The sequence below is a fragment of the Heterodontus francisci genome, chromosome 32 (assembly GCF_036365525.1).
Source record: "Heterodontus francisci isolate sHetFra1 chromosome 32, sHetFra1.hap1, whole genome shotgun sequence".
Lineage (NCBI taxonomy): Eukaryota > Metazoa > Chordata > Chondrichthyes > Heterodontiformes > Heterodontidae > Heterodontus > Heterodontus francisci.
In genome coordinates, this window is record NC_090402.1 from 40,721,607 (window position 1) to 40,746,626 (window position 25,020).

A 25,020-nucleotide genomic window follows, 5' to 3' on the forward strand; every position below is an offset into this window, starting at 1 on the left:
AGGTCCAAAACTATACAGCTGTGTGGACCTAACACAGTTTAACAAAGCTGTGGCGAGGGAAATTCATCCTATGTCTTCGGTGGATGGAAACCTGGCAAAGCTATCAAAAAGCATCATGTTCACAAAACTTGACACAACCAGTGGCAAATTCTGTTAGACAAGAAGTCAAGACTAGTTACAACATTCATCACACCATTCGGAAGATTTTGCTTCAATCACTTACCATTCGGTATAACATCAGCAACCATGCTGATTTCATGGTTCCAAGAAATCTTTGGACCATGTCCAATATTCTTCAAAGTCTAAAAGGGGTGATCTGTCACTTGAATGACATCTTGGTCTATGGAGAATCAGTCGAAGAACATGACCAAAGAGTCAAAGCAGTTTTACATCTTCTTCAAGAAGAAGGGCTGCCACTTAAGTGTGAATTCCTGAAAACGTCAATTTGATTCTTAGGCCATATTGTGTGTATTTAAGGCATAATGGCAGACCCACAAAAGACGAGAGCCACTAGTGAATTCCCTATCCCAACTACAGCCCGGCATCTCCGAAGATTCCTAGGAATGGCGAATCAGTTTGCAAAATTTTTATCCAATTTGACGCAGGTAACAGAATCATTAAGACAACTCTTGAAAAAAGATTAAGCCTGGAACACACATCATGAGCAGGCGTTTCAAAGAATTAAGCTGATGCTAGTTTCAAAAGAGGCATTAGCACATTAGAACCCTTCATTTATGACTATAATTGCAGCAGACGCCGCACCTACAGGGTTGGGGCAGTCCTCTTTCAAGAACAGCCAAATGGATGTCAAAGACTGATCTATTATACATCTAGAGCTTTGTCCGAGACAGAGACAAGGTAGGCGGAAATTGAAAAAGAAGTACTCACAGTCACGTGGGCTTGTGAGAAGTTTTCTGATTACATTATTGGCCTGAACGTGGTTATTGAGACAGATCACAAACCCTTGGTTTCCTTACTGGAGGAGAAGGAAATTGCAAGGATGCCTCCGAGAATTCAGAGATTCCGATTGAGGTCGATGAGATCTACCTATGAGATTGTATATGTTCAAGGAAAGATGCAAACATCCGCACAGTGTCGAGAGTAACTGTTGACCATCCAACCCAACAGGATGTTAACTTTGTCAAAGAGAAAGAATGATATTCACAGTACACAGCATCACAGTGGCCGGCAAGTACACAAAAACTTCAAAAAATTTGTCACAGTCAAAAGCTAGATGAGGAATGCATTCGGAGATGCCAGTATTGTGCAAAAGGTTGGCTGTAGGAACATCTTAGTGGGAAAGTAATGAAAGTTTTCTTCGAATTCAGGAGACACTTCACAATCATAGACTATTTGTTGGTGTATAATGACTGAAGTGAAATTGGAATAACTAGTCTATCAGATATCTTGGCAAAATATAGATTACAAAAAATTACAAAATATAGAGTTCACGCTCAATCATCTGTTTGGTGTATCAGGAATATCTAAAGACATCAAGAGTATGATCTTGAATTATCAGAGATGTGCAGTACACAGACCAGAACAGAGAGAACCTCTGATAATTACACAATTTCCAACCAGACCGTGGAAATGTCTAGGAATCGATTTATGTACAATGGAAAATGTTACATGATAGTGATTGATCATTTTCACAATGGATAGAAGTAAAAAGACTGTACTCAACAACAACAGAATCTGTTATTTGAACTTTACAGGAGATCTTTGCAATGCATGGTATTCCTGACGAGGTTGTGTCAGACAACGGACCACAGTTTACAAATAAGTACTTTACACAATTTACGAGGAACTGGGGATTCGAACATCTCACAAGTTCCCCTCGTTACCCTCAAGCATTGAAGCAAAGAGAGGAGTACGAGCTATAAAATTGTTATTGAAGAAGAACGATGATCTTCCAACTGCATTATTGAATTATTGATCTATTCCATTGTTATGTGGACTTTTACCTTCAGAGTTGTTGCTGGGCAGGAAGCTGAAAAATCAATTTCCCATTCTACCCAGAAAACTACTTCCTGGGATTGAAGTGCAAGTACGAAAAAGTTAAAGACAAAGAGAATTCTTACAGGAACCGACAAACTCACAATTATAATAAGGGATTTCGTACCAGAAACCTGCCAATTTTAAAAGATGGTGAGAAGGTATGGATACGAGATCTGGAATGTGAAGGCAGAGTTGTCCAGAGAGATGAAGTTCATCTGAGATTGTACGTAGTACATACTTCCGAGAATACTATACGTCGAAATAGGCAAAACCTATCCCTATACCTCAAAAACAACAACCAGTCATATATCTGGAGGAACTAGATGATGATAGAGAAACCCAGAGAAAACAGGATACTACAAACATTGGTAAAGGTTATCCAAGTCATCAAGCAAGACTTACAAGAAAGACTCTGATCTTTCAAGTCCACCAAGAACATGATCAGGGAGAGTTGTGAAGCCTCCTGACTGATCAAACCTTTGATATCAGAGACTTGGTTGAGATGGGGTAGTATGTAAAGTCAAACAAATGCATATATATAAAAACATATCAGGACAAAGACTTGGGGGAGATGTAGTATAAGGGTCTGAAAGGGTTAATGGTTGAGATAGTGAGAGTAAGCCCTCCCACTGTCGTGATGATGTGGTAATAGTCACATGGGCAGTAAACTTAGAAGGAGCTAGAGGTACCATGAGAAGTGTTAGCTACAGATCCTCAGGGAGAGTGTAAATAGAATGTAAATGTAAATAAAGAGTTGATGTTTAGTCAGCCAGAGACTCAAAGACTTTCGTGAAGAACCCTATAACTATGCTACCAATGACATATATCATGACAGTGATATACAACAGGAGGAAACTCATGTGGAGCATAAATGCCAGCATGGGCCAATTGGGCTGAATGCCCTGTTTCTGTGGACTCCATGTAGCATTGTTCAGGAGACACATCATGCTAGGCTTACAAGAATAGAATCATCCTCACTATAATTACTGTGAAGGTTTCATCAGACCATCTGAAACAAGGTAACAAATTGCTTAATGTCCTTGTCTGTTGTGGAAACCTTTACATTTTAAACATCCACCACATTGCTGTTAGTTTTGGGGTTTTATGCTCAGGATTGTACTCAGTTTTAGCATCAACAACTGTTCCAAGCAGCCTTGATGTCCCTAATGATTCAGAGTGCGTCTTCACTTCTTCAATATTAAGTAAATGATAGGGGAGACTAAAGATTGAACAAAGAAACACTTACTATTCTACTTTGGTTTCCTTGAATATATCATGTGCTGCCACTCAATTCTCCACAACTTTGATAAGCAGCTTAAATATATATTGAGACTCATTACATGTTTTATTTAAGTAAAACAGTGTTCAGCAAAAAACAATTTATGACAATTTCACTATCTTCCCTGAAACATCAGGATAGTAAAGGCACTTTTCCCTACATACATCAAGGATTGAAATCTCTAATTTAGAACAAACTCTCTGCTGGATGGTGCCTAACTGTCAACCTACTCCCCCAAGTTGATTTTATCCTAAGACAAAGGCCATGCAGAAAAAAATTGCATTGCCTGCAATCAAGTTAATTAGTCTACCATTCTTTGTCCACGTCGTAGGATGTTTGTTCTCGATTATAGTATATGATATGTGGAACTTAACTCATCCTTCAATCAAAGATACCATGACAAGGGCATAACTCAATGCCTCAGCATTCAGCTAGATTGCTATGTTAAAACCACCTAGGTTCAAATAAACCACAACACAGCTGCTGACCAATTGGTCTTTGCCCACTCAAATGAAAATGCATTTCTGTAACTTGCAGTGACAGCTCATAGAAGCAACAATTAACCTTTGGTGTACTGTTTCTAGTAATAAGGAACTCAAATCAATACAAACATAAAATACATTTTTGTCATGCTCGCCAACTGTCATTTCCATGTGAATAAATCCTACACTATTGTTTTCCATTGCAAAACTCAACCAAAAAAAGTGCCTGTCACTGCTGTTGATTATTAAAAACCCCATCACCACCAATACATCGTATATATTGCCACATGCTAAAAAGATCAACCAAGAGTAGGCAACAAGCCACATGGTTCTGAGTGATATTCACTATATCCTCTGACCTCTCCCACTCTGATGCTGAATGTTCTGTACTCAGCAAAGGACTCAGTTTTATCCCGTTATGCCCCCACCTCAATGAATTTCACACTTGGCATGATGTTGAGCTTTTCTTCCATCGCCTCCGCCTCCGGGCTCACGTATTTGACCAGGAGTCCTCCTCCCGACCAGCAGACCCATTCACTGGCCTCCAGCATTCTCCCTCTACCTGGAACCCTCCCTCTGGCCTCTTACCCGCTCTTGACCTTTTCATTGAAAACTGTTGGCGAAACATTGGTCATCTCAATTTCTCTGCCCCCTCACTCGATCTAACCTGTCCCCCTCTGCATTTGCCGCACTCCGTACTCTGAATCTAACACTGACATTGTCATCAAGCCTGCAGACAAGGGTGGTGCTGTTGTTGTACGGCGTACCGATCTCTACCTTGTAGAGGCTCAGCGCCAACTCTCAGACACTTCTTCCGACTTCTCCCGGACCATGACCCCACCACCGAACATCAAACGATTGTCCACAGGACTGTCACTGACCTCATCTCCTCTGGAGATCTTCCCTCTACAGCTTCCAGCCTCATAGTCCCTCAACCCCGGACAGCCCGCTTCTACCTCCTTCCCAAAAACCACAAACAGGACCGTCCCGGCAGACATATTATTTCAACCTGTTCCTGTCCCACTGAACTTCCTATCTTGACACTATATTTTCTCTGTTGTTCCAGTGTCTTCCCACCTACATCTGTGACTCTTCTGACACCCTATATCCTTTTGACAATTTCCAGTTTCCTGACCCCAACTGCCTCCTCTTCACTATGGACATCCAATCTTTCTACACCTCCATCCCCCACCAGGATGGTCTGAAGGTTCTCCGCTTCTTTCTTGAGCAGAGGCCGAACCAGTCTCCATTCACCGCCACCTTTGTCCGCCTGGCTGAACTTGTTCTCACATTGAACAACTTGTCCTTCAACTCCACTCACTGCATGTAAAAGGTGTTGCTATGGGTACCTGCATAGGCCCTAGTTATGCCTGCCTTTTTGTGGGATATGTTGAACATTCCTTGTTCCAGTCCTACTCAGGCCCCCTCCCCCAACTCTTTTTCCGGTACATTGATGACTGTATCGGTGCCGTTTCTTGCTCCCGCCCTGTACTGGAAAACTTTATCAACTTTGCTTCTAATTTCCACCCTTCTCTCACCTTTACATGGTCCATCTCCACCATTTCCCTTCCGTTCCTCGACTTCTCTGTCTCCATCTCTGGGAATAGGCTGTCTAATTTATTTATTTATTTAGAGATACAGCACTGAAACAGGCCCTTCGGCCCACCGAGTCTGTGTCGACCATCAACCACCCATGTATACTAATCCTACACTAATTCCATATTCTTACCACATCCCCACCTGTCCCTATATTTCCCTACCTATACTAGGGGCAATTTATAATGGCCAATTTACCTATCAACCTGCAAGTCTTTGGCATGTGGGAGGAAACCGGAGCACCCGGAGAAAACCCACGCAGACACAGGGAGAACTTGCAAACTCCACACAGGCAGGACCCAGAATTGAACCCGGGTCGCTGGAGCTGTGAGGCTGCAGTGCTAACCACTGTGCCACTGTGCCGCCCATAATATTCATTATAGGCCCACCGACTCCCACAGCTACCTCAACTACACTTCTTCACACCCTGCCTCCTATAAGGACTGCATTCCATTCTCCCAATTTCTCCGTCTCCGACGCATCTGCTCTGATTATGCTACCTTCCATGACAGCGCTTCTGATATGTCTTCGTTTTTCCTCAACTGAGGATTCCCCCCCATTGTGGTTGACAGGGCCCTCAACCGTATCCAGCCCATTTCCCACACCTCTACCCTCACCCCTTCTCCTCCCTCACAGAACTGCGACAGGGTTCCCCTTGTCCTCACTTTCCACCCCATCAGCCTCCATATCCAAAGGATCATCCTCCATCTCCAGCGTGATGCCACTACCAAAGGCATCTTCCCCTCCCTTCCCCTGTCAGCATTCCGAAGGGATCGTTCCCTCCGTGACACCCTGGTCCACTCCTCCATACCCCCACCACCTTGTCCCCTTCCCAGGGCACCTTCCCCTGCAAGCACAGGAGGTGTAATATCTGCCATTTACCTCCTCTCTGCTCACTATCCAAGGCCCCAAACACTCCTTTCAGGTGAAGCAGCGATTTACTTGTACTTCTTTCAATGTTTTACTGTATTCATTGCTCACAATGTGGTCTCCTCTACATTAGGGAGATCAAACGGAGACTGGGTGACCGCTTTGCGGAACATCTCCCCTCAGTCTGAAAGCATGACCCTGAGCTTCCGGTTTCTTGCCATTTCAACACTCCCCCCTGCTCTCATGCTCACATCTCTGTTCTGGGATTGCTGCAGTGTTCCAGTGAACATCAACGCAAGCTCGAGGAACAGCACCTCATTTCCCGATTAGGCACACTACAGCCTGCCGGACTGAACATTGAGTTCAATAATTTCAGAGCAAGACGGGCCCCCCTTTTTACTTTTATCTTTCGTTATTTTTTTCTTTTTTTCTTTTATTTTTTGTGTTTATTTTATTTTAGTTTGTTCAGTTTGTTTCTACTGTGCCTACCCACTGTTTTTTGTTTCATGTTTGTGCTTGTGGCTGTTCATTAGTTTTCAGTCCATTAACACCCTATCTATACTAATGCTTTGTCTTTCAGCACACCATTAACATATTGTTTGCCTTTGCTCCATGACCTTCTGGTCAGCTAGTCTGTGACCTAGTCCTATCAATACCTTCTCTTTTGTTATCTCTTGCCCTACCCCCGCTTTAGTTTTAAAATCTTTTACATTTCTTATATTTGCCAGTTCTGAAAAAGGATAAATGACCTGAAATGTTAACTCTGCTTCTTTCTCCACAGATGCTGCCAGACCTGCTGAGTATTTCCATCACTTTCTGTTTTGATTTGGTTCTGAGCTCCATTATGTAGCTGAGTATATTCAACATAATTACAAAAGAAAGCAAAAAAAAAATTCAGTCGGGAGTGCCTTCATATCTATGTGGTGCTATATAATGATTTGTGAAGTACATGGCTAAGGGTGGGGCATTCTTTCAATTGTCACTAGTCGACAGTTGGTTATCCTTCAACAATCTTTACACAGCTTCCCCTCTTTCACACAATGTTTGAGACCTTGCCTCGCGGTCTTTCACAAAATCGCATACCAAGCAACTGTTAGCCTTAGCTCAGCAGCAGCATTTTCGCCTCCGAGTCAGAATGCTACGCGTTCACGCTCCACTCCAGAAACTTGACCCCATTGATACTTCAGTTCAGTAATGAGGGAGGGCAGTGTCATGAGTTTCTTTGTGTTACCTTTAGCAACACAATGAGTTAAGTGGATTCCAGTTCCTTGACGATCTCTAGAAGGTTTATTAACAACTGGTACATACAATACAAAGCAAACTATATACAGAAACTTTGTCGAGAGTATTACAGTGCAGACTGAGCATGGCTTTTAGTTACATGACTACATCCTGATACTTAGCTCATCAGCATACTGAGTTCTTAAAGGGACATCACTCTGAAAGCGATCTTAGAACATCCCCTTTCTTTCCAAAGAAAAGTAAAAACACATAATATTGGACAATATCAAATTAGTTATACAGGAATAAAAATTATAAAATTTACAAGTATAGGAATTGTGAAATTTATGAATGCAGAAGCTTAAGCGTCCATATATAATTTTGGTGGTTTGACAACTCTTCCAGATCTTGTTAAGGTATAACTTTCTGGGGATGTGAATTTCACCTTTGGGTGCTCAAGCAGTGCCTCCTGCATCTCGGAGAATTTACATATAAGCTGCTGCTGTTTTTTTTTCTGAAGTTTGTCCCTCTCCGCCTTCAGTTTCTGTTGCTGTGCCTTCAGCCTGCTGAGATACTCTGTTGTTTTTCGAGGATGACTACTTTTGAGGCCTTGTCGTTCGTGGAATGCTCCAGTACCTAATCTCGAAGAGCCAACAGACAATGCTTCAACTCATTCCTCCTCTGCCTCTCCAGGACATTATGTGTCTTTCGCTTCTCCTCATACTCTGCATCTGAAGGCTTGGGGCTCAAGGCCAAGGACTTGTTGGGGGAGGAGTACTTGGCCTCATGGAGGTACCTGTCCATTCTGGCTCATCGTGGTGCTGGCAGTTCTTTAGAGAGCAGAGGTGAAGGCTGAACATAGTTGTGCTGATGCTGGGATTTCCGGACTGCACCATTTGATGCTGGCCAGAGTTTGCGAGCAAGTTACGGTCCTTGGAGATATCCCCTTGGTAATGCTCCCCAGTGCCAGTCTTTGCTTCTCAGTAGTGACAATGTCAATCTCTTCTGAGTCACTGGAGCACAAAGAAACACACCTGTTGACAAAGAATTTTCATCATCCGAATTTGGATCGTCTTTCTCTTGGTGTTGCATCTCTGAGAAGGGGCTGATACTCTCCAAACAAGAAGCACTGAGATCCTGGAAGAACTGTAACACAATCTTAGACATCAGGGGGCTGGACACAGGGAATGCATCCTCTCTGAGGTGTAATATGGCATCACCTTTGAAATCTCCTGTGGCATTGAGCCTGTCTGGGTACATTTGTTGCAAGTCCTGGATTGACTCAATGCAGGTACCCTTTGTCTCTTCAGCTGTATTGGGTACTTTGGTGATCTCGTGGATAACCATGATGTTGAGGTCCTTACATGCTGGTAGCCCTGCCACTGCTGGTCCACTCATGTCTACCAGGTAAAATATTTATGGTTTCCATGCCTACTTGCCATAGCTGCATTGTGTTGTTAATGTGCCACTGCAAGGGATGCTGTATGCAGTTAACTTTGCAGTTGTCGGTTGTAGCATCATTTCCAATGACCTTGGTACATATCCTTCAGGATTCGGACTGGCAGGATATTTGCGCTAGCTCCCATGTCAATCTTAGTCCTCAGTGTGTGTTCGCCAACTTTCTTTGGCTACATGATATTAATAGTAGTAAAAACTTCCAGTTGTTTGACTTCATCAACACAATGTATCATTTTCACAATGTTAAACGCCTGCTCATCTTGTGGCTAAGAATCGCTCCACTCTAAGTCTTGTCTCAGTTCTAATTCAATGTGGACTTTGTGTATTGGCTTGCATTTATGCGGGACTCTGGCGCTCGCCTTGCTGCTGTTGCCATGTAGCTGCACCAATCTTCTGCTTGTTTGTGTCCTATTGTGTCTTCTAGCTGTGTCTTTGGAGCCAGATTTCTTGCTATTGTCCAGTTACAATGGCTTTGTACTTCCTGCCATCTTCTAGTGGTGCATCAATGCTGTGACCTTTCTATTTCTCACAAGAGGTCTTTTCGAAATGCTTCAAAGGGTGTTCAGAAAATCACCAGCTCCATGATTCACTCAGACAGTTCAGTTTCTGAAAAATTGCATTCATTTCCCTTACAAATGACTTGGATGAGGAAGTGGAAGGCTGGGTTAGCAAGTTTGCCGATGACACGAAGGTTGCTGGAGTTGTGGATAGTGTGGAAGGCTGTTGTAGGTTGCAACGGGACATTGACAGGATGCAGAGCTGGGCTGAGAAGTGGCAGATGGAGTTCAACCTGGAAAAGTGTGAAGTGATTCATTTTGGAAGGTCGAATTTGAATGCGAAATACAGGCTTAAAGACAGGATTCTTGGTAGTGTGGAGGAACAGAGGGATCTTGGGGTCCATGTCCATAGATCGCTCAAAGTTGCCACCCAAGTTGATAGGGTTGTTAAGAAGGCGTATGGTGTATTGGCTTTCTTTAACAGGGGAATTGAGTTTAAGAGCTGCGAGGTTATGCTGCAGCTCTATAAGGCCCTGGTTCGACCACACTTGGAATATTGTGTTCAGTTCTGGTCGCCTCATTACAGGAAGGATGTGGAAGCTTTAGAGAGGGTGCAGAGGAGATTTACCAGGATGCTGCCTGGACTGGAGGGCATGTCCTACGATGAAAGATTGAGGGAGTTAGGTCTTTTCTCATTGGAGCAAAGAAGGATGAGAGGTGACTTGATAGAGGGGTACAAGATGATGAGAGGCATAGATCGAGTGGATCGCCAGATACTTTTTCCCAGGGTGGAAAGGGCCATCACCAGGGGGCATAATTTTAAGGTGATTGGAGGATGGTTTCGGGGAGATGTCAGAGGTAGGTTCTTTACACAGAGAGTGGTGGGTGCGTGGAATGCGCTGCCAGCGGTGGTAGTAGAAGCAGATACATTAGGGGCATTTAAGCGACTCTTGGATAGGTACATGGATGATAGTAGAATGAAGGGTAGGTAGTTAGTTTGATCTTAGAGTAGGTTAAAGGTTCGGCATAACATTGTGGGCCGAAGGGCCTGTACTGTGCTGTACTGTTTTATGTTCTATGTTACTACAGCATCTACTGACGAATTGATCTATTGATTCCTGTGGCTGCTGCCTGTAGGACATCAATTTCAGGCAATGAATTCTAAAATTCACTTTTACCTGAAGCTGATCTTCTAGCTCTTTCCATATCTTTGTGGGATCTTTCTGGTCCTCTTCTGATAAACTAGAGATATTGATTCTGTATAAGCCCTCATTTCCAACTGCTATAAGTACTTTCACAGCCTGCTTTCTTGTTCTGCAACCGCTTGGTCTATGAAGCATAACTGCATCCTTTGTTTAAAAAGTTTGAACTTGGATAGGATATAAATGGCCTCCCAGTTCATGCTGGGAAATTTGACATCCATCCTTCTGCTGTTCTTTGGCTTTCTACTCTATATTTAACTTCACTCAGCTCTATGTGTGCCTTCAGCGCTGTACTTATTATGACTTTCTTATATGTCGCTTAAAGTTTGTTTTAAAGCTGGTATATTGAATGTGCATTGTTCCCCCTTTAAGAAATTCTCTTTTTTTCTAAGCTAGCTGCTTTGATGGAGTCTAACAGGTGCTTGATAGTGTTCTCTGCTTTATTCTCTTTTAGCCTTCGCTTGTATGTGTACACAACTGTTCGATAGGCAGTTCAAGGTTTTTCCCCTTTGGCTTTTTTTTGCTTGAGTTTATTTATCTTCTTCACGCTTGATTAGTTTAATGATTTTTTTCAGCTTGACTACTTTAGTGGGGACTCTGTTGTGTTCAGGGGTTTCCCGTGCTTTTATCCCCACTATTGGACATCATTTTTTTTTTTTTATTTTGCACGCTTTTCAGGGTTTTCCCTTTTTATCCCTCTTGTTCACACAGAGCCTTTAGAAAATAAATATTTTTAAAATCCTTCAAAGGCTTTCTTTTAAACCGGGATTTCTCGATCATCGGCACAATGACTCACCCGATTGCTTGCTTTTCAGCCACACATACGTTCTATGGAGCTTTATTAACAGCTGAACTAGTATATGCAATACAGAGCAAACTATATACAGAACCTTTGTCCAGGGTGTTACTATGCAGAGTGAACATGACTTCTAGTCACATGACTACATCCTGGTATATAGCTCATTAGCATACTGAGTTCTTAAAGGGACATCACTCTGAAAGCGATCATACAACAGGCTGCATTGTCGGAAGTGTGGTCTTTCAGAGGAAATGTAAAGCCACATTCCAGTCGCCCTCTTCAAGTGGACTTGAAGATTCCAAGGCATTATTCAAAGAAGAGCAGAGAAGTGTTCTGGCTAGAGTTTTTCTTTCAACCAACACCACTAATATAGATCATCAGATCTATTATCTCATTGCTGTTGGTGGGAGCTGCTTGAAATACTGCTTGAAAAATATTACTTTCTCTTGTAGAATTTCTTGCATTCTGCTTCCCTTATGGCCTAACTTCAGTATGCCACTTACAGACTGGTGTTTTCTTGATTATTCCATATTCCAGCAGCAAAAAATCAATTACAGTTCATTGATTTATCTGCTGTATTATACAAGAGCTATTTGAAACCAGTTCCTTTCACATATTGCATCAGCTAGCCATGGTCAGCTGAATATTCGACCTTTACAGAGCTTACTTACCTGCTTCTTTGGCAATGATTTCATCACAAAGTCAGTTGGCCTACTTGCTCTATAAATGGGACCACAGGCCAAGTCATGTATGTTCCTTTCTTTCTTCAGTTTTAATATGGCACTGAAAGATTTGCTTCTCACTCCTCCTGTGAACTTTGCTGTCTTGGTTGCTCAAGCTCCAGGTATGCCACCCTACAATTTTCCACTCCAGTATACTTTCCCATCAAGTCTAACAACTTGGGCTGGATTTTCCATTGGATCACTTCTAGGTTCTGACTCTGCTCCAAGTGGGAAAGAGTCATGGGAAGAGATTTTGGTGAATATCGCTGTTAATTGGCTGGAGGTCACGGTTGCCTTCTGATTAGGGGCAACTGGCGAGAGAAGGAGTCAGAAGCCTGAAAGTGCAGGCTGGATTTAAAGCGTCGACAACTGTCATTATTGTGGCTGCCGTTTGATCCAGTGATGGCGGAGGTAGGAGAGTAGCAGCAGTGCTGCAGATCATCCACCCATGCCAGGGCAGCCCCAGGTTTAATGAGGGCTCTGTTGAGGTGCTTGTGGAGTTGATGCAGGAGCATAGAAGTGTGCTGTTCCAGTGAGTGGCAAGAAAAGGCCATCTCGCCAGACCGAACAGCTCTGGCTGGAGGTGACAAACAAATGCAGCAGCTGCAGAGTGGACTTGGGTGCAGTAGAGAAAGTGGTTCAATGACCTCCTTCGTTTTGGCAAGGTGAGTGCAGAGCAACATCCAGATGACAGACCTCTAGGTCTGTAGTCACCAGCAGACATACAAGTTGAGCAGCCTGAGGGAGCATCATGCTCCTGAACATAGGGGAAATGTGTGTCCAGGAGCATCCCTGGCCCATAAGCAAAGCTCAAAGCTCCAGTGCAATTGAGGAGCAAGCAGCACTGAAAAATGTAGCAAGTCATGAAAATGAGCTACTGGAATTGTTGAGAGATGCCAGCATTGCTTTGTCACACTCCCTCTCTTGTCCTAGTAAGAAAAACGGGCTCACATTGCCAGGGAGAGTGCTCGGACAGGTGGTGGAAAATCCCAGCTCACTGTCCTTACAAGGAAGGAGGAAGTGGCCCTTGAGATCGTGAGGATGGTATTGCATGAGGAAGTAGGCGGTGGAGAGCTGGGAATACCAGTAGGAGAGGGTGAAAAGATACTGAAATTTCCCCATGAATGGGGTGGAGTGCAATCCTCCTCATGTGACATAATACCAAAACTTCAGCTGCTTTATGAAACCCCAGCTCGGCAGAGGCGAGTTCTCATGATCACCTTCTTATGTCTCCCACCAGGCCAGTTGTGGAGGGAGAGCCTGCCAATGCTACAGGAACATTATCAAGGTCTTGGCGGAGAATGAGACAACAGAAGCTGCACTGTCACATCATTCACGTGCACCCTCAACCAGCATAGATACATAGACATCAATGGATCATCGAGTGCCAGTAGAAAGAGTGACATTGGGCGAAGAGCACATCACTAGTGAGTAGGAGGAGGTGAGGGAGGCAGAGGCAGCTGTGGGCAGCCCCCTCAGAGAAAGGAGGGCAGACACAGCCCTGCTCAGCTGGTCACAGATTCAGGGCCTCAGGAGTCACAAGCAAGGCGACTCTCTACTTTGACCAGCAGCGTGAAACGTGTGCCCACATGTCAGAATTCACTGAGGTTGTGCGGAGTTATTGGCTCACAATGGAGGTGTCCATTCAGCACATGTGCACCGCCATGGCTCAGGGTGTTGAGCACATGAGGTCCTCTATTCGGGGGGGTGGGGGAGCAAACTCATTGAGGACCATATGCGGTATCACTCTGAGTGGATACAGGAACAGTGCACTGACATGCACAGAAGGCATGCTACATTCTGTAGCATAGACCAGTCAGTGGCGCTAATGGCTCAAAGATGCAAGGAGTTGATGCCAGTTTGCGTCCCAGTTGGTGGTTCCCCTAGTGATCTAGAGTGCTCTCAAAGGGCTGAGGCAGTCATCGATGAGGATGAGGGCGCCATCATCATCATCAGCCTCCTTGGCCCCTCTGACTGAGAGACCATCTGTGCAGCAAGGCCCTGTGACAGAGGCTGCTCCTGCATTGACGCCAGTGCAGCGGTCTCTGGAGATACCCACAATGGCACATCCACAATGAGGACAACTGCCATGGGCATTCAGCCCCAAGCAGACATGTGAGCAGGCTGCCTTCACCTCATCTGAGGCCACAAGGGGAGAACCGCACAGGAGTGACTGCAATCGATGTCCACCGTGTCGTGACTTGCACTGTGTGGGTCACTCGGGTGGCTTTTATTTGCAGCTGTGTAATGTGATTATTTTTATTTACATTGGAGATGTTGTGCCATGAACCCAGATGCATGAGCATCCATTTTTTAATGACAAAGCGGCAAAACAGGTAGAAGTGGGAAAGGGAAGCAACAATCTGTGAATGGGGACACTGAGAGCCCAGGAAAAATGTGTACCATGTATTGTTGATAAGAATGGAAACATTCAAAGTTGTGTATTTTATGGATGCATTTTGACAACCAGAGCAAAGTGAGTACCAGAGCATGCAGTCCTGCTGGATGAGTAGCACTCAGGTGAAATGTGGCTGGAACATTCCTGCCATCCTGAGGAGTGCTTCGAATCCTGAGGTGGCCCCAGCAATCACCCTGCACAGTGTCAGCACTATTCTGCTCCACATCTTCGTCCACCTCCTGCTCCGATGAACTGTGTCACAAGCTCGTTTCCCTCTTCAAGATGCACACCTCTCTGGAGGCGCCACCCGACCAGTCAAGCCACCGAAACCACATCTTCTGAAGCCCGATGGCCTGTTCAGTGGTAGTCCTTGTGAGCAGATGGCTTAAGTTGTAGTGCTTTTGTGCCTCCGTCTCATGGTCATGGAAAGGTATCATTAGCTATCACTTTAAGGACTATCCCTGGCCCCCTAGAAGCCATCCATGGAGTCTCACTTGTGTCCTGAAGAGCTGTGGCACTCTGGACTACCAGATGAAGACAGCATCGTGGCAGCTGCCAGGATAGCTTACAAAAACATGCATGAAGCACTTGTTGTGGTCGCATACCAGCTGAACGGTTAGGCAGTAGAAGCCCTTCCTGTTGATGAATCTCATTTGCTGCTCATTCAGTGCCTTGATGGCCACATGGGTACAAATGATAATGTCCTGCACCTGAGGGAATTCAGTGATGGAGGGGAAGCCCTGAGGGCCCCCAGTACCGCCCTTTGTGGCTGTGAGGCCCCACCTGTTTGAAGGTCTGTGCACTGCCTTGCCCTCACAAACAGGGCATCAGTGACCTGCGATATGTAATGGTGTTCTGCCGCTTGAGAGATGCCACCATGATCCGCTGCCAATCCTTGAAATGATCCAGAGACAAAGAAGTTCAAGGCCACAGTGACCTTAATGGTGGCTGGCAGGGCAGGGCCAGCGATTTCTGAGGTCTTCCTCAACAAGGTAACAAATGTCAGAAACAATCTGTCTGGATAGGTACAGTTTCATGTAGCACTGTTTCTCAGACACTTCGAGGTAGCTTATTCTTTGACGGTACACACTATGTTGAGGGTATGGCCCCCATTGCCTTCCTGCCCATCTCTCCTCTCCTCTGCTCTCCTAATGCCCAGGGGTCTGCACCTGCTGCTGATGATGGTGATCCTCATCGCCACTTGTCCCTATATGTGCCAATGGCTGAGTGCCCGTCTGATCCTTACACCCTTTTAGGCGCACCTATCACAGGCTCCCTGCTGCATTGCAGGGAGCACTGATCTAGCACTTATCACAATCACATGACATCGTAAAATGCTTTACAGCTGATGTACTTTTCAATTCCAGTTACAGTTGCAATGTAAGGAAACACAGCAGCTAATTTGCACAAAGCACGGTCCCGCAAATAGCTATCTGAGATAGCTCCTCCTCATTTACCTGTTCGAGATTCCCAAACCTTACCTCAAAAATTGCAGACTGGCCCTTAATGAGCTGACAACTAGCTTCTGTACATCAATTGCTCATTGCCCATATTTGGACGGATTGCCGGGTCCCTCGATTCTAAAATCTCTGTGCACTGGAACCGCGTCGGGAAGCCATCACAACACTTGGAGGCGTGAAATTGCACTCCCACTCTTCATTCTTGCCCCCCTTTTGCCACAAAATTCTTGCCCCTTATCTCCATGTCTCCCCTTCCTCCTACAATCTGCAAGCTTTTAAAGCCAAGCATGATGTCACCTCACCAAAGGTCTTAATTTTTTCATGCATTATCTTGTTCATTTCAGCAAAGCCCTTAGTTTAGTTTAGTTTAGTTTAGAGATACAGCACTGAAACAGGCCCTTCGGCCCACCGAGTCTGTGCCGACCATCCACCACCCATTTATACTAATAATACACTAATCCCATATTCCTACCACATCCCCACATGTCCCTAAAGTTCCCTACCAGCTACCTATAGTAGGGGCAATTTATAATGGCCAATTTACCTACCAACCTGCAAGTCTTTTGGCTGTGATTACATTAAAAAACTTGTCTCGTTATTAAAGGAAAAGGAAAGAAAAGAACTTGCAGTTATATAGCACTTATCACAATCACAGGACATCATAAAATGCTTTACAGCTGATATACTTTTGAATTCCAGTTGCAGTTGCAATGTAAGGAAACACAGCAGCTAATTTGCACAAAGCATGGTCCCACAAATAGCTATCTGAGATAATCTGTTTTTCGGTGAAGTTGGTAGAGAGATAAAATGTTGACCAGGACACCGGGAGACCTCACCTGTTCTTCTTCAATATGCCTGGGTATCTTTTACATCCCTGGGAGGGCAAACGCTGCCCCAATTTAACGTCTCATCTGAAGGACGGCACCTCTGACAGAATAGCACTCCCCCAGTACCGCACTAAGGTGTTAACCTGGATTATATGCTCCAGTCTCTGGACTGGAACCAGATCCCACAAGCTGTTGACATAGAGTGGGGACTGTTACTGGTGTTCCTAGCATGTCCATTGTGGTAATTCCTGCCTTTAATGTCTGCAAAGTTAATTTCAATGGAATGAAAATCTGGCACGTTCTACAAAGGGTGGACAAACTGCTCTGTCAGATTGCTGCTCAGGCTATCTATTCCAAGGCAATCTATCCCATTATCTCAAGTCACTTAATTATACTCTCTTTATGGATTAGAATTGCAGATTAAGCAACTGTAAAAATGTATTTTCTACTTAATTTCACTGGTTTATTTAAATTAGACACAGCAGTATAACAGTTAAATTACTGAAACAACATCAATATTGCAGGTAATCACATCCTACCAGAGAATTTTCAGGTTACCTGTGCTTCTCAAAGTGTGTTCTGTTGAAGACTGATATAGAAGCATCGGCTGTCTTCCAAATTCTTCCATACCGGTTGTATAAAACAAATGAATTGAAGAACTTAAATTTATATAGCACCATTCACAATCTCCAGGCATCCCAAATTGCTTTGTAGTCAACCATGTACTTCAGGAAAGTAGTCAATGTTGTAATGTCGGAAACATAGCAGCCAATTTGCCAATGGCAAGGTCCCTCAAACAGCAATGAGATAAATGACTAGATAATCTGTTGTAGTGATGTTGCTTGCACTATAAATATTGACCAGGGCATTGGAAAAACTCCTCTACTCTTCTTCAAATAGTGCCATGGAATCTTTTACATCCACCTGAGAAGGCAGTTGGGAACTTGGTTTAATGTTTCATTCAAAAGATGGTACATTCAACAGTGCAGCACTCCCTCAATATTTCACATAAGTGAGACTTCAGTTTGTGACAGTTCTATCAAAGGAAGCAACATCCAAAATCTAATACTACACCAAATCAGATTCAATACTTAAGATCTTTCTTTGTAGAAAATTGGTAGATCTAACACTTGGTTCCTTTGTGACAACTCAATCCAACCTGTTCTGGAGAAATGTTCCTTTTATGAGCTGCATTTGACTAAATTGTGAAGCTGTTTTTTTTTCTGATGAGTTTATAGTTTCCTCCATCCCTTTACTCCGAAAATGTGCATACTTGACTCTTAAATCTATTTAATGGTCACCAAATGGAGCAGTGTATTACTTTTGGGGATGGATTGTTCATATAAGATGACAGTAACTAACATGTAGCACAATAGGCTCAGATTCCATTGAGTGGCGAGTGCAACTGCACAACCCTGTGGTACGACTTCACTACAGGTAGCAGGAACAAAGGATCCTCGGCTTCACAATAGGCACTGATGTAGACTTGTTTTCAATTTGATAAAAAAAAAGAGGCTGCCTCAAGTAAACAAACATGAGCAGGAGAACACATATTAAAATGAAAACAAATATGAATAATATATAAAATAAAAGCAAAATACTGCAGATGCTGGAAATCTGAAATAAAAACAAGAAATGCTGGAACCACTCAGCAGGTCTGGCAGCATCTGTGAAAAGAGAAGCAGAGTTAACGTTTCGGGTCAGTGACCCTTCTTCGGAACTGACATATAATAGAAAAGTCACAGGTTATAAGCAGGTGAGGTGGGGGTGGGGCAAGAGATAACAAAGGAGGTGTAGATTGGACCAGGCCACATAGCTGACCAAAACGTCATGGAGCAAAGGCAAACAATATGTTAATGGTGTGTTGAAAGACAAAGCATTAGTACAGATTAGGTGCTAATGCACTGAATATTGAACAGCAGCAAGTGCAAACCTGAAAAAAAACAGTGGCTAAGCAAACTGAACAAACTAAGATGAAATGAAACAAATGCAAAAAAAAATTGTAAAAAATGTAAAAAAGAATGCAAAAAAAAAAGAAAAAACAACTAAAAATGAAAGTAAAATGGGGGGCTGTCATGCTCTGAATAATATATGCTTTTTCTATGGACTTAGACTTAATATGAGCACGGCTGGAAGAAATGTGAAAGTTTCCAAGTTCAAATTAACAAAGTGAATAAAGCTTCCAGAATTTCCCTTCCCATGAGGTTCCATTTTGTACCAAAGCCATACCATGAAAACATATTCTTGGCCACAAATGTTAAATCAGTGGAAAGGAGAATCTAGCAGTTCCTATAACGTGTGGCTGATACCCAGCACCAGCTTAATGCTTGGGTGGCAAGTTGAAAATCGACTGAAAAACCTCCTAAACTACTTGTTTTAAAAGTAGAGAGGGAGAATATCTGCTGCTTATAACTCGATGGTAAGTTAATTGTCAATGATTTAAATTTTAACCAAAACTAATTTCACGTTGGCATTGAGAATGGAAATAAGGGTGATTTGTGAATTGAACAAAATCAAGATATAAATTAAATTTTAATTTGAAGCCAGAAGGCACATCATTTCTGCTAAATCTAATGATTACCCATGACGAGAATCCAGAGATACATTTCTGAGGGCTTGCTGCAAAGGAGGGCTATTTGAACAGAATTTTGGTACACTTCCCCACAAGTGCCTTCAGCTGTCTATGCCCGACGCTCTGGAATCCCACGGCCAACAACACAATTATCGGCGGTACGGGGGTGGGGAAACTATGCAAAGACTGCAGTTTTTTCAAAGGCTGCCTCTACCTTTAAAGGGATAGTGGACTTCTGATGTGGAAATGGGTGATTTATGTTTCCAAAGTTTGTGCAAAGAGTGTGGGTCAGGGGAATTGTGTGCACACTGGGATGTTAGGCTGATGCACCCATTTACAGGTGCAGGAAGTGCAACAAATGAGTGTATCTCTTCTTTGAGACAAGACCTGGGAGAAAATTAGGAATAAGTTTTGTCGCATCAGGAAACATTCTAAGGTAATGTCCAGTGCACATTAGTGCTGCTGGGTCAAAGCACACACTGTACAAGTCAAAATTGTGAACTTCTGCACCCTCGGAAAGATACCTTGCAAAGGATGGAGACAACCTTTTCTCTTTCTGCACACCCTAAATATGCTCTAGCAGAACCTTGCTTTTAGGGAGTGATGCGCACTTTTAAAAAAGATGTGCCCAGAACCAATAGTCCCATCAGGAACTATGTGCCTGCTGCATGTGAATGTACTCAGACTGGGAGGGATGAAATAAAAAAATAGAAAATGCTGGAAATACTTATCAATGGGGCAAAAGTGGGAACAGGTTACTGAGTTGGATGATCAGGCATGATCATAATGAATGGCGGAGCAGGCTTGAAGGGCCTACTCCTGCTCGTATTTTCTATGTTTCTAGGTCAGGCAGCATCTGTGGAGAGAGAAACAGAGTTCGCATTTCAGGTCAATGACCTTTCCCTGACCTGCTGGGTTTTCCAGCACTTTCTGTTTTTATTTCAAATTTCCAGCATCCACAGTATTTTGCTTTTGTGGGGAGAGATGAAAGCTTCCCAAAGGGTACCATATGCTCCTGAGAATCTTGCCACCTAGGACAAGTGCTGCACCTCACCAGCTGATGCCAGATCGAAATTGTTTGCTTTTGCATGTAACACATCACTCACCTGCTTGATACATCTATGAATGACAGACTGGCTGTTTTGGTAAATATTCCCTGCAGTAAAGGCCTGCTCGGGTCTGCAATTTAAATGCGACCCAAGCCCGATGGAACCACATCCAACCCGAGCCTGTCCCAGCCCGAGTCCTTTGATTTTTTTTCGGTGCCCGACCCGACCACTGGAATAAAGTTGATTATATTAAAGAGGTTGTGCTCTACCTTGGATGGAATCGCTCACTGAAGACTAGTGCGGAGTCCAAATGCACGTTTCCCACCTTGACGTCCTGGTTGTCACTGTGTCCAACCCGAGCCGGAATGCCAGACCTGGAAGAGAGCCCTGACCCGACCCAAACACATGTCGTCGGGCCTGGTCAGGTTTGGGTCAGGTAGCCATGCTCGAACCTGCAGTGCCTGCAAAGGAGCTGGTGGCTTGGGAAGTTCACTGCTGAGGTTACTTTCACAGTGATGGGAAGAGCTGTCCCTGCTGCAGAAATTGTTTGCAGGTCAATTCAATGACTGCCTCCTATGTGAAGTGGAGCGAGCAATGACAGGAATCGTATGACTTGCCCAGGTAGGACTGTCACGATCAGTAAATGTAAATGCTGGGATCCTGATGGGTGGAACATAATGCCTCAGATGTTGTTGGACCTGCATGTTATGTCCCCTCATGAACTTATCTTGGTTATCCAAATTTGGAAGCATTCTAGGAATCCCAAAGGAATTGCATTTTCCCCACTTGATTTTTTTGCAGCAAGCAGTAATCAAGGGAACTCTTGTATAAAATGGTGCAAAAATGGCATGCTTCTGCAGCAAAAGAAAAGAATGTGGAGAACAAATTTCAAGCAGAGCTCAACTTTGCGAACATTAAACCAGTTTTAAGAATTCAACTTAAAGAGGCCAGACCTGTGGATGAAACATGTGCCATTTTTACATGGTTGAAGTGACTTCAAGGGGGGGGGGGGTGGAGCTTGCCTAAAGATGATGAAATGTAGCACATCACTCATCACTGTTCTTTTTGAGCCCGTAACAGGATTTCACATGAACCAACCTGAACTTGGGCCAGTATTTTTTCTGTGCAAAGTGTGGCTTGCTGTGCATCAGCCGCCAGGGCCCTATTTCACACATGAGGTGACACTCGATGCCTCCAGCAGAACCTTGCAATTTCTGAGCTCTCATATTGAGGGTTTGAGTTACTGTTTTGAGGTTATTTGATCAGGGACAATGATTTTCTTTGCAACCAGTTATTTTGTTTTTTGGAATTGCACATTCCTTTCTGGATTACTTAAAACAAAGTGTACTATATACGGTAATTGAAAAATGCATGAAAACATACATAATGGTAACAATGAAGAAGACAATATAAACATTCCTCATTTGCTGGCTATCGAATAGACGTCTGAAAAAGCCACTAATCAGTCAGAATGGTAACTAAGGCCGAAATGTTTCCCATGGTGAACGGGAGCTGTCCACCAACCGAAAAGTCAATGGCAATCCCACCTCCGCCGGGCCTGGAGATCCAGTCTGGATTTTATGGTCCCCTGGCTCTTAATTGGTCGTAGGCAGGACTTTCACCTCATTGAGGCTTGAAGTCCTGCCAAATGGAGCTGCCAGCTAATCAGCAGGCTGGCAGCTCTTAGTTCCAGCAACGCCACTGCTGGGACTGCAACCCAACTTCCAAATGAAGAGGAAAGACGGCCTTGCAAGGCAAGGGTGGGGGGGTTGCTTGGGGCGGGGGGTGGGGGGGGCGTGTTGGGCATCGGGGGTGGTTAGGGCATCGGGGGCAGCCCTCTGTAGGGCACAGGGTGCCTAATCAGGAGGGCCCTCCCAGGCCACCAGAAAGCCGCCTACTTTTGTCAGGCGGCTTTTCTCAGGCCTGGGCCGCACGCCTGCCAACTGTAAAATTCCCATGGCAGCAGGCGAAGGCCCTTAAGTGGCCGTTAACTGGCCACTTAAGGGCCCTGATTGGTCTGGGGCGCGCAGGCCATTTCCCGCTGCTGCCGCCCCAAATAAAATGGCGGTGGAGGCGGAAGTGGGTCGGGAAGGGTCCCCAAGCCTTCCACTCCATTTTATGCAACCGCCCCCCACACCCTCTGTCCTCCTCAACCAACAACCCACGGTGGGGAGGGGGGGGGGGCATAAAATTCCAGCCGAAATCTTTTCCTGTCAAACTCAAACACAATGGAAAAGGAATGTGTAGTACAAATTGATCAGACAATAACTGTTTAAAATGAAGAAATTGGAAATTACAAATGTTGCACAAAACAAGGAAACAGGCCATTTGGCCCAACCAATCTTTGCTAATGTTTGTCTTCCATGTAATCATTAGTTCTAATTCCATATGCCCACATAGTTCTTTTGTTCCGCCTTGCCTTAAATCACCTAGATGACCTATTCTTAACTGTAAGAAGAAAATGTCAGGTTTAACTTCTGTTAAACGCAAAGGCAAAACATATTTGTGGAATAAGTGACCACAAAAGGCGATTAAAATATTTGAGTATGCAAAAGCAATCAGATGCATTTCTGGGGAAAGACAAGATGAGGAATATGCTTGAGGAAGGTGGTTAAACAGGGAAAATATCTGTCAAATAACTGGACTCAAGAAAAACTTTGCATATTCTTCGAAGTTCTTCTGTTCTTGAATATGTCCAGTGCAAGGATTCCACGTTATGGTAATAATCATGGAATGATTCGATACACTGAGTCGGCTGTACTTGGCTGAGAACTAGCAAAGACATGTGAGATGATAAACCCTTGTGCTTTTATCAGAACATAAATGTGTTCAATAATAAATTGATTCAATGCTTGGTTATTGTACTTCTACACTTGTATGTCCATCCGACTGCTCACCACCTCTGGTCCAGTACACCTACTCAGCATCTATGCTCCAACACTCTGCTCCCCACCTGAAGCTAAAGACCAGTTCTACGAGGAACTCCATAATATCATTAGTAACATCCCCAACACCGAACACCTGTTCCTGCTGGGAGACTTTAATGCCAGGGTTGGGGCCGACCATGACTCATGGCCCTCCTGCCTTGGGCGCTATGGCGTTGGAAGGATGAATGAGAACGGACAGAGACTGCTTGAGTTGTGTACCTATCATAACCTCTGCATCACCAACTCGTTCTTTCACACTAAACCCTGTCACCAGTTTTCATGGAGGCACCCAAGATCGCGTCATGGGCACCAGCTAGACTTCGTCGTCACAAGGCGAGCCTCCTTAAACAGTGTTCAAATCACACGCAGCTTCCACAGTGTGAACTGTGACACTGACCACTCCCTGGTGTGCAGCAAGGGTAGACTCAGACCAAAGAAGTTGCATCATTCCAAGCAGAAGGGCCACCCGTGTATCAACATGAGCAGAATTTCTCATCCACAGCTGTTACAAAAATTTCAAAATTCACTTGGAACAGCCCTTCAAAACACTCCCACAGGGGATGCTGAGACCAAGTGGGCCCACATCAGAGACACAATCTATGAGTCAGCTTTGACCACCTATGGCAAACGTGCGAAGAGGAATGCAGACTGGTTTCAATCTCATATTGAAGATCTGGAACCTGTCATAGCTGCTAAGCGCATTGCACTGCTGAACTACAAGAAAGCCCCAAGTGAGTTAACATCCATAGCACTTAAAGCAGCCAGAAGCACTGCACAAAGAACAGCCAGGCGCTGCGCAAATAACTACTGGCAACACCTATGCAGTCATATTCAGCTGGCCTCCGACACCGGAAACATCAGAGGAATGTATGATGGCATTAAGAGAGCTTTTGGGCCAACCATCAAGAAGATCGCCCCCCCTCAAATCTAAATCAGGCAACATAATCACTGACCAACGCAAGCAAATGGACCGTTGGGTTGAGCACGACCTCGAACTGTATTCCAGGGAGAATGTTGTCACTGAGACTGCCCTCAATGGAGCCCAGCCTCTACCAGTCATGGATGAGCTGGACGTACAGCCAACAAAATCGGAACTCAGTGATGCCATTGATTCTCTAGCCAGTGGAAAAGCCCCTGGGAAGGACAGCATTACCCCTGAAATAATCAAGAGTGCCAAGCCTGCTATACTCTCAGCACTGCATGAACTGCTTTGCCTGTGCTGGGACGAGGGAGCAGTACCTCAGGACACGCGCGATGCCAATATCATCACCCTCTATAAAAACAAAGGTGACCACAGTGACTGCAACAACTACCATGGAATCTCCCTGCTCAGCATAGTGGGGAAAGTCTTTGCTCTAGTCGCTTTAAACAGGCTCCAGAAGCTGGCCGAGCGCGTCTACCCTGAGGCACAGTGTGGCTTTCGTGCAGAGAGATCGACCATTGACATGCTGTTCTCCCTTCATCAGATACAGGAGAAATGCCACGAACTACAGATGCCCCTCTACATTGCTTTCATTGATCTCACCAAAGCCTTTGACCTCGTCAGCAGACGTGGTCTCTTCAGACTACTAGATAAGATTGGATGTCCACCAAAGCTACTAAGCATCATCACCTCATTCCATGACACTATGAAAGGCACAATTCAGCATAGCGGCACCTCATC